Source organism: Hemicordylus capensis, chromosome 1 (assembly GCF_027244095.1).
Source record: "Hemicordylus capensis ecotype Gifberg chromosome 1, rHemCap1.1.pri, whole genome shotgun sequence".
Classification (NCBI taxonomy): Eukaryota; Metazoa; Chordata; class Lepidosauria; order Squamata; family Cordylidae; genus Hemicordylus; species Hemicordylus capensis.
The window spans coordinates 101500729-101510896 of record NC_069657.1 but is presented as its reverse complement, the minus strand read 5'-3'; the positions used below and the strand labels follow the sequence as shown (position 1 = coordinate 101510896).

The following is a 10168-nucleotide window of genomic DNA, read 5'->3' as shown; positions in this document are numbered from 1 at the left end:
TTTTGTTTTTCTATTTTTCATCACAAGATTTTTATTTAAAGTGAAGGAGCTATCTGTTAAGAGAAGAAAATGTGTAACCATGATATTGTACAATTCTGAGACTGTGGCTGTCTGGATACATTTTAGATTGCTATAATGAATAGCCATTGCCTCATGCCAAACATAATGAAAAGCAACAGCTCCTCACAAAAGTGGGGAAAGCTGTATTTTAAGCTTATTTAATTCAACTAAATTGAATTAATTTAAGTAAATTATACCAAAAAAAAATTGAAACCTCTTTCCTTACAAAAAAAATCTATTCTCCTTACACATGCATTATTTCTAGATTTTAAAAGGAAAAGAAGGGAGTTGTTTGAAGTATTATATGTAGTAGTTGTGTGTAAAATCATTCATTCTTCATATTGGCTTCTTAAAAATTAGCCAACCAATCAGAAGTCCCTAGACCGACGCTGTCTCTCTGAGTTAATCCAAGGCCAGTAAAAGGATAATTTGATTAAACTGAGACCCTAATTTATTTAGCTTTAGTTCTGGATCAAGCTTTCCTTAATAGAGTGCTGTCGTCTTCAATTGTTTGAGGCAAATTAAAGTGACATAAATACCATGGGACTTTTTCAATCTGATTAGTCAGCTAACTTGCATCAATACTACCCCAGCCATCAGATGCTGGCGTCCTTCCTTTCATTAGCCTTACTAACAACTGACAAGTTCTCCTTGAAGAATGGGCACCCACGCTGCCACTCCGACCCCCACACTTAACCCATCATCCTTCCTCAATGGGTCCTGTTTGACAAGGTGCCCATACCTTTTTCCACTGCTGTTCCACAGACAAAGCTAAATATTGTTTTATTAGCTATCAATAGCCTGTTAATCCCAAACAATTTCACAAATCCACTGAGCTCTCAAACCGATTATAAACATTTGTTCTTTTAAGATGCTAAATTTCTGCAGGTTTATTTCTTCCGTTCTCTTTCCTCACCATACGATACACACAGCATTGTAGCTGGGGAGTAAAGCCTCACATACCAAAGGTAGCTGTGGCCTTTAATGTTGCATTTCACCAGACACCAACAGTAAAAGTAATTTCTTTGAAGATTCCTGCTCATTATTGTCTAAGATTTAATTATAAATCAACAAGGATTTTAAAATATAAAATTACCATCTTTTAAATATCTAGCGGAGACAGATTCTGTTTGTAGAACTTTCTGACAGAATCAAAACAATTGAGAATAATGTTCTTCAATAATGATCTTAATAGAGTGTGAGCAACAAAAGTGATCCTTACTACTAGAAGTAAATGGCAGGATTACCATATAAATTTTTTGAAAATAAGTTTATGTGCAGAATCAGTATACGTAGTGAAAAAGCAGTAAACCCAGATATCAAGAAACTATCATAAAATACATGCATCAATAAAAGGGACAAGATTAATGTGTGAGAATATTCAATATCACAGGATAAATATGTAATCAGATTGGAAAGAAAAATTTACTCAGCAGTCACTTCAAATCAAACTTTCTGACTCCCATAATTGTTTTATAACTGCTTCCCTCACAAATACAGAACAATCTTACGTTTAACTAAGCTTTATTCAGAAACAACTCCATTTTTCTCCTTCTTGTTTCCCTCCCTTTCTTTTCTGACTCCACCCCCAACACTCTCTACAGGATCTCCACAGGGACAAACTTTCATCAGCCTCTTCCATGAGGTCAGACTGGAAGCAAGAACAAAATCCTCTTCAGTTTCTCTCTTGAGATCAGACCTCCCCCCTTCCCTCTTTTCTCATGCATGCTTGAAAGTCTCGAACTGTTCCATTTTTTTCCATTATCCAATATGATAGAACCCCTCAGATTTTGATTATTTGTTTTGGCCAAGAATATCGGGAACATCCCTTTCTCACTTTATAAGGCAGCTGTACTCAAAGTTCCCCAACAATGGAAATGTTTGCTGTTTGGCACCCCGTTTCTGATCTTGTATTTTTATTGCTTCTCCCTTACTTGATCATGAATCTCTACATCCTAACATCATGGAAAGCCCTATCAGTTGTTGCAATTGGGTAAGATAGGTGGTAATTTTGTGTCCTCTCAGCAGTTCAAAAGGTGGTTTTCCTGTAGTAGAATGAGGAGTCGTTCGATAAGCAAATAGAGTTTGATGGATTGCCACCTTCCAGGGTTGTTGTTGTTCATGCCCAGGTGAACTTTCTTTCACTCATCTGTTCATTTTTTTTCACTAAGCCATTCCCTCAAGGGCAGCACAAGGAAATAGTCTTGTGTTTTATCCCATGGTTATGCAAATATTCCATCTCAAATGAGGTAAGCTGTATTCCATTGTCAGTCACTAGTTCTTTAGGAAGACATTCTCTTGCAAAAACTGCAGCCATGAACTTGATCACTTTGTTTGTAGTAATGTTGCCAGCAAATGAAACCTCTGGCCACTTGGAATAGTAATCCATCATCACTATAACAAATCTTTGTTTTGTGGGTTGATTATCAAAAGGCCCGATTATATCTGAAGCAAGTTTTCCCCAGGGACCATTGGGATACTCAGTGGTCAAGGGCATGGTATTGTAAGTCTTCTGCGATTTGTCAGATACTGTACAAGCCATACAGTGCCTGATTATTTTTTCAGTGTTTGTCCAGACCTGGCCACCAGTAAATTTATTTGATTCGCCTTTTAGTCAAGCGCATACCCAGTTGGCTTTCGTGGTCAATTTTGATCACTTTTACTTGTAAGGAGGTTGGCACCACGAAATGATTAGTCCTCAGCACCACTCATTGAGAAGGGAGCTCACTCGCTACATGCATGTATGGTTGAAGATATTCCCGTACTTTGCTTTTGCATGGCCTTCCATTAATTATGTAAGGTTTAAATTCAGTAAGCAATTGATCAGCACTGAGGGACGCTTTCCACACAGAAGACATGATCACTCCCTGAGTGGATGAAGCTACTTGCACAATTACTACTCCTTCGACCTCTTCTTCTGGGATCTCCTCTTACCTTTTGAAGTGGAAGTCAAGATAAACAAACTGCAGTTGTATTCCAAAGACCGGCAGATATCCCATCTGGAAATCAAAGTCCTTAAGTCTGTTGATCCATTTGGTTGTTCTTAGGGTCACTCAACTTGACCCCTGAGTAGTAAATAAAGCAGATAAGGGTTTATGGTTTGACTGTAAAGTGAATTTTCTGCAGTCCTGAAGTGCTTCACAGCCCAGAAACATGCTAGAGCTTCTTTTTTTCAATGACAGAATACATCTTCTCTGATACAGTAAGTACTCTGAAAGCAAAGGCAACTGTTTACTTATCCCCCTTTTTGCTGGGTCAAGACAACACCCAAACCATATTTAGAGGCATCAGTGGTTACAACAGTGTGCCTGCTGGTTTCAAAAGAAGTGAGAGCATGGCTTTCAGCAATGGCCAATTTGATAGTCTGAAAACTAGCCTTGCAGGATGCATCCTAGTGAAATGCTACATTCTTTTTCAAAAGAAGATGCAATGGAGCAACTTTTGAAGCAAACTGTCTGTCAAATTTAGAGTAATACTCACAGAGCCCTAAAAATGAATGAAGTGCATCCTTGTGTGGCTCTTGCGCTTCCCAAATAGCTTTCATCCAGTCTGTTTTGTGATGTACACTACACTGAGATATCATGTGTCCCAAGTATGTGCAAAACTGACATTTCTCTGCAGAGATAGTAAATCTGTGTTGGAGCTTTCTTACTGTCTGTTTGGCATCATGCTCCTCAGTGGTTTTGCCATACGCTAAAATGTCATCCTGAAAGTAAGTGATGCCATCCATAGTCCCAAAAATTGCATGCATCATTCTTTGAAATACTGAAGCTGCAGAGGCTAATCCAAAGGGAAGTCTTTTGAAATGAAAAGACCCTCTGAGTAATAAGACTGTGTATTTGCGAGAACTTTTGAGCAGAGGAATTTGATGATAGGCTGAAGACAAGTCCAAAGTTGTGAACACAGAGGCCTCTTTCAGAGTAAGTAACATTGCATTTATATTGGGTAATGGATGACAATCTACTACCATGTTTTAGTAGTAATAGTAGTAGTAGTAGTTGTTGTTGTTATTATATTTAATTATTAATTATTCAATTTCTATACCGCCCTTCCAAAAATGGCTCAGGGCGGTTTACACAGAGAAATAATGAATAAATAAGATGGAGCTCTGTCCCCAAAGGGCTCACAATCTAAAAAGAAACATAAGATAGACACCAGCAAGAGTCACTGGAGGTACTGTGCTGGGGGTGGATAGGGCCAGTTACTATTCCCCTGCTAAATAAAGAGAATCACCACCTTGAATGCCATCAAGGTGCTTCTTTACCAAGTTAGCAGGGGTAACCTGTTGACATTGGAGTTCACATCTCTTAAATTTACGCACATTCAAAGTGTACTTTTTGGCTTTCATACAAGAACCATGAGAGAGACCCATTCTGATGAATCAACAGGTTCTGTGATGTCAGCATGCTGAAGTCTTGAAAGCTCCTCTTTAAGTGGTTGGTGCAATGCTATGGGTACATCCCTCACATTGCGTTGTACAGGTATTGCATTTGCCTTCATCTGAATTTTATCTTTGAAATGTATGGCAGTGCCAGGAGTATCTGCAAAAACATCTGAGAAATCAGCAATCATATCAGCATATGGATGCTCTATCGTCTGTAATACGGTTTCCGTGATATTTGGGTCTAACACTAACCGTAGATCTTTCTGATGTTTCCAGCCCAATATGAGACTCCTTTTTGTGACACATACACTTTCTGTTCTACAGTACATCCTTTGTACTCCAGGACAGCAGTGAAATATCCATTTATGGCAATAGGGGAACCTCCATGTCCCCTTGGGTAGATGTCTAAGGCCGCAGGAGCAGATCTGATGTAGTAAGGCGTTGGGTTTTTTGTAAAGTAGATGGAAATGATAGCGTATGGAGAACCAGAATCAGCCAGCATCTGCACTTCATGGCCACTAAGTTTAACTTCACAATGTGGAGAAGCAGAATCTGAGTCTGTCACACTTAAAACACTGTCAGGAAGTGGCTCATCTGCCTCATCCTTATAATATGGTGAATCAGTAATGGAGGGACGGCAGATTGGCAAACTTTCGCAAAGTGTCCTCTTTTTGGTTTTTTTGCACCTGTTGCAAGTGACCTTCCATGCAGGACAATGAGCAAAATCGGCTTTGTGGGTAGAATCTCCATCTCAGTAGCATTGGTAGCTCCTCCTTTCTTGTGCTGCCACTTTCTGGGGTAGTGCCATGTAAGAAGATTGAGTTTTGAAGGATTTAGACTGAACAGCCTGGATTTCAGGAGGTTGGTTTGGGGGTATCAGAGAGCGATCTGGCATACTGAAGAGCATTTCCCACTCTCCTAGACATCTCTATAACTTTTTCCAAGGTAAGCTTCCATTCCAGTAGCAGTTTTTCATGCAGTTTGGAACAGTTTGTTTGCATAACAATCTGATCCCTGATCATTTTATCAGTAAAGCAGGCAAACTCACAGGTTACACTGAGGCACGCAATGCTGTGACATATTGATCGATAAATTCACCAGGCAGTTGGGATATAGAACAGAAATTGTAACATTCAGCAATCCCATTCAAAGTGGGGTTGAAATGATAACCTAAGGCTTGAAGAGCAGCTTCATAAGGGTTGGCATCCCCTTCCAAGTTGGTAGGAAAGGGCAAATGAGTTTATATGCTTTGGGCTTCAGGGCCCAGGCAGTGAAGCAATATAGCCGCCTGTTTTGCTGGAGTAAAATAGGGGTCTCTATAGTAAGGAGGTAATTACAGAAATAGGACCTCCATTGATTGTTTCCAGGCAAGAGCAGGTTCTCCTGGGGTGAATAAGAAAAAAGGTGATGGTAGGGTCTGAGACATGCTGGAGTGGGCATCCAGTGAACAACAAAGTCCAGGACTGATGAGGGGAAAGTACCTTCAGGGGTTGTGCAAATCAGGAAGCTGGAGAAACAAGCAGCAGCACCAGTAGTAGAATGCGGCAGTTCAGGAATGTAGGCCCAGTAATTCAATGAAATGAAGATGCAGGAACCTTCACAAGGTTTGCAGGCTCATATGCATAGCTGGAACAAAATCTCATCACCAAATGTTTTATAACTGCTTCCCTTGCAAACACAAAATAATCTTATGTTTGTTTAACTAATCTTTACCCAGGAACAACTCCATTTTCATTCTTCTTTCCCTCGCTTTTCTTTTTTCTCCTTTCCCCACGGGGACAAACTTCTAATTAGCAAAACATAAAAGGTTCCTAAATAGAATACAACAATAATTTTTAGTATTTGTTAGAAAAATGCTTAGGCAAAGGTGACAAAGGAAGAGGGGAACCCCATGAACATTGAAAGAGGCATCTCTACCATGAAAGCATAGGATGCAATCCATAAATTAGCTCAGATACGGGTGCAGCTATAATTGAGTGGATGAGTTCAAAGAAGCTCCAAGCTCCAAAGGGCCTCCCAGCTCCACCGCTCCCTATTTTCTTCTAGTGGTGTGCACAGAACTGCTCCTCCGCGGTCTGGCACTGAGGAGGGGGGCTCTTTAAGGGCAGGGGAGGGTGTACTTACCCCTCCTGCTGCTTTCTCCCCTCCAGCGCTCCCGGTTTTGTAAGCATTTGGGGTGGCAGTGTACCTTCCTGCCACCCCTACCCCCATTCCTCATCAAAAGCCTTTAAAAGTCTCACTGCGCGTGCGCACTCACATGACGCAGGTTGTGGTGCACGTGACGTGCACATGTGCAGTGAGGCTTTTGAAGCCCTTTGACAAAGAACGGGGTAGGGGCAGCAGGAAGGTACCCTGTCCCCCCCAAAAAAATGCTTACAAAACCGTGAGCGCTGAAGGGGGAAAAGTGGTGGGAGGGGTAAGTACACCCTCCCTCACCCTTAAAGATCCACACACACCCCGGCGCCAAACCGGCCCCAGGTCTGTACTGGTCCGTAGGCCCTTAGAATGGGCTCCAGACCGGTCTGTGCACATCCCTATTTTCTTCATCATCTGAGGGGCCGGCGGGGAGAGGGGTGAACATGGGCCCCCTCTCCCCTAGCTACACAGCATAGGACACATACATTATGCTTTCAGGTCCACTGAAGTCAACAGGGGTTTTGTGTTAATGGTCCTAATACAAGTGCAAGAAAACTATTGTTCCTCTTGCATTTTCTCTAGAGGGTGTTTTTTGGTTTTGGGGTGGTTTTTTTTGCTATTTGTGCCCACTGCCCAGTCCCTGAAAAGTAAGGTTGTGGTCATTGTACCTTCTTGTCTTGTTGTGCCCTATGACAGATTTGGATCATGTTTCCTAGGCACAAGATAATATAAATTTAAACTGCACGAGAGACAAATTGTGCCACTGTATTTTAAAACCAGTTTATAAAATTAGTTTTAAGTATAAATATGGTCTGTAGATTCCACAGAAAGTGTTTTTCTATAGCAATAAAATAATCTTTGATACTTGGAATAAAAAGAAATCCATATACTTTAACTTGCCACTTTGTCACATTGCTTTGATGTCAGAAACAAAGAACCACAAATAAAGGAAGGCAAAGTACCATTTTTAATTATTTCAATATCTGCCATATCTTCCTGCCTTGACTGTTCCATAGTAGTGAAAAGCATATCAGATCTGATGAATCTATGTTTAAAGAAAACCTGGGATGAATGGGGTAATAATCCATTAGCACCTAACTGCTCAGAGGCTGCTTCATTCTGCTCAGTCTGCAAGGGAGGACTAGGATCATTCCCCCTATAGAATCTAGGACTTGAAGATGATGACACTCAAATCTATTTCTCCATGACATCTTCATCAGAAAATGGCATAACTCTCCTAAATGCCTGCCAGCAGGCAGTAATAAACTGGATTGGGTATAATGAATTGAAGCTGAATCCAAGTAGGAGGGAGGTACTCATAGTAAGGGGTCATACTTCGAGGGATGCTATGGATCTTCCTGTTCTGGATGGGGTTGCACTCCTCACAAAGGAACAGGTACGTAGCTTGGGAGTGCTTCTGGACCCAGGCCTCACTCTGTTTTTCAGGTTGAGGCTATGGCCAGGAGCGCTTTCTATGAACTTTGGTTGATACGACAGCTGCGTCTGTTCTTTCAAGATAGTGATCTCAAATCTGTGGTATACTCTCTGGTAACCTCTAGGCTTGGCTACTGCAATACGCTCTAGGTGAGACTGCCTTTGTATGTACTTTGGAAACTTCAGATGGTTCAAAATGCAGCAGCTAGATTGGTCTCTGGGGTGTCTCGGAGAGACCATATTATGCCTATTTTAAAGCATTTGCATTGGCTACCCGTAGGTTTACAGGCAAAATAAAAAGTGCTGGTGATTACCTTTACAGCCCTAAACCTAAAGCCCTAAACCTCGGGTTTGAGTGATAGAACCTCTTTTCGAGGTCCCAGAAAGAAACCTTCAAGGAAACGGGACAAAACAGGTGCCCTCATGCTAGGGAATTGGAACATTCCCCTTTTCGTAATCAGATTATTAAACCTGTATGTCATTTATGCAATGCTCCTGCATAGGAATAGGGAGGGAAGACGCGACCAAGAGGTTCACGTGGATGAGACAGTAAATCTCTTCTGGAAAAGTTTGTATGGTTATGTGCAAAAAGACAAGTATATCCCTTCTAAATAGCAATGGGACAAATTATGGAAATGGACGTTGGATGTAACCCCCCCGATTACCTGATGTGCCTTGAAATCCCCCATCCCCAATTATACAGTACTGCCTGCATATACAGTATACAGTACTGCCTGCATATACTTTATAATCCTGTGGGTTTCCAAATCCTTGTGTGTAAATCTTTGTAGATGTACAAACAACCACTATGTATATAATTGTGCTTTGGCAACGTACTGTATGCTTTGGTAGTTAGTTGGTTCAATAAAAAAATCTTGTCCTAAACAGCTTAGGACTGGGCTACCTAGTAAAGCACCTTCTTCTGCATGATCCCCACTGAACAATGAGATCATTGAGAGAGGTCCATCTCCATATGCCGCCAGCTCATCTGGCAGGGACTCAAGAGCAGGCCTTATCTGTAGTTGCTCCTAGGTTGTGGAATGCACTCCCTATAGACATTTGTGGTATAACATCTTTGCTAGCCTAAGACACATTTTTCAGCAAGACTTTTAGTAATCTCTGAATGTTTTAAAATTTTAAATTGCTGTTTTTAACTGTTTGTTTTATTTTGTTTTTCTTGTGTTTATTTTTGTGAACTGCCTAGAGCAGGGATGTCAAACTGTGGCCCTTCTGCAGATGTTGGCCTACAACTCCCATCATCCCTGGCTGTTGGCCACTGTATCTGGATATTATGGGAGTTGTAGTCCAATAACAGCTGGAGAGCCACAGTTTGACATTCCTGGCCTAGAGCCTTTGGAGTCAGGCGGTATATAAATAAATAAATAAATGGCTAGCCTAGGGAAGTGGCATCCCCCAATATGGGTTCAACATATGAATTTCCAGGACATTATGTGCAGACAAAATAATCTATTGTGTACCTATAGAACAGTAATACACACTTGGGTCTTCTAATAATTCAGCTTAATATTGTTTACAACTCACTGGAAGAGACCCTAACAGGTAAAGAAGATAAAAAGAAGCATGACTTATCTGAGCACTCTATCTAGTTTCTAGTCTATCTGGGCCTAGGACTGTTCAGACCCCTGAGGAGATTGTACAGGTCCACTTAATGCAGATTTCTGCTGCACAACTGACACTTTCTCCAATTTTTTTAACATGGCATGGTTATCCTGAAACCCTGTGGGCTTGGCTGTTTAAGAGGGGAAAACATAATTTCAGTATTTGTTTGTGTAAGAGCAGCCAGCTGAACTTCCCTGCTTTAAACTTTGCACACACCATATGTTCATGAGGGTCTGCCTTTCCAGTACCACCATTTTATTTGAGCACAAAAGAAGCAAAAGAATTACTTCATTATATGTTACTTTCTTTCCTGTGGATGACAGCATCTATACTATAAACCTCACTCACTCACTGACATGAAATCCGCAGACCAAACCACAAAAGATGGAAACATGCTCTCTTCTCAGGTAGGTTATGGACATTTTTCAGAGTAGGGAGTGGGAATACAAACCCCCAGAAAAATTCATTACTTTCCTGGAAAATGCTGGAAAACTCTCCCACTGAAAAACATGGGGAATGAGATTGCATAGAGTT

At 41.0% G+C, this 10168-nt stretch overlaps 1 long non-coding RNA gene across 1 annotated transcript in view; it reads left to right on the top strand.

The window, feature by feature from the left end:
- The window catches only part of LOC128335027 (uncharacterized), a 173695-nt gene that overhangs the window by 18325 nt on the left and 145202 nt on the right, over positions 1–10168 (top strand). The gene's annotated exons all lie outside the window — the stretch shown is intronic.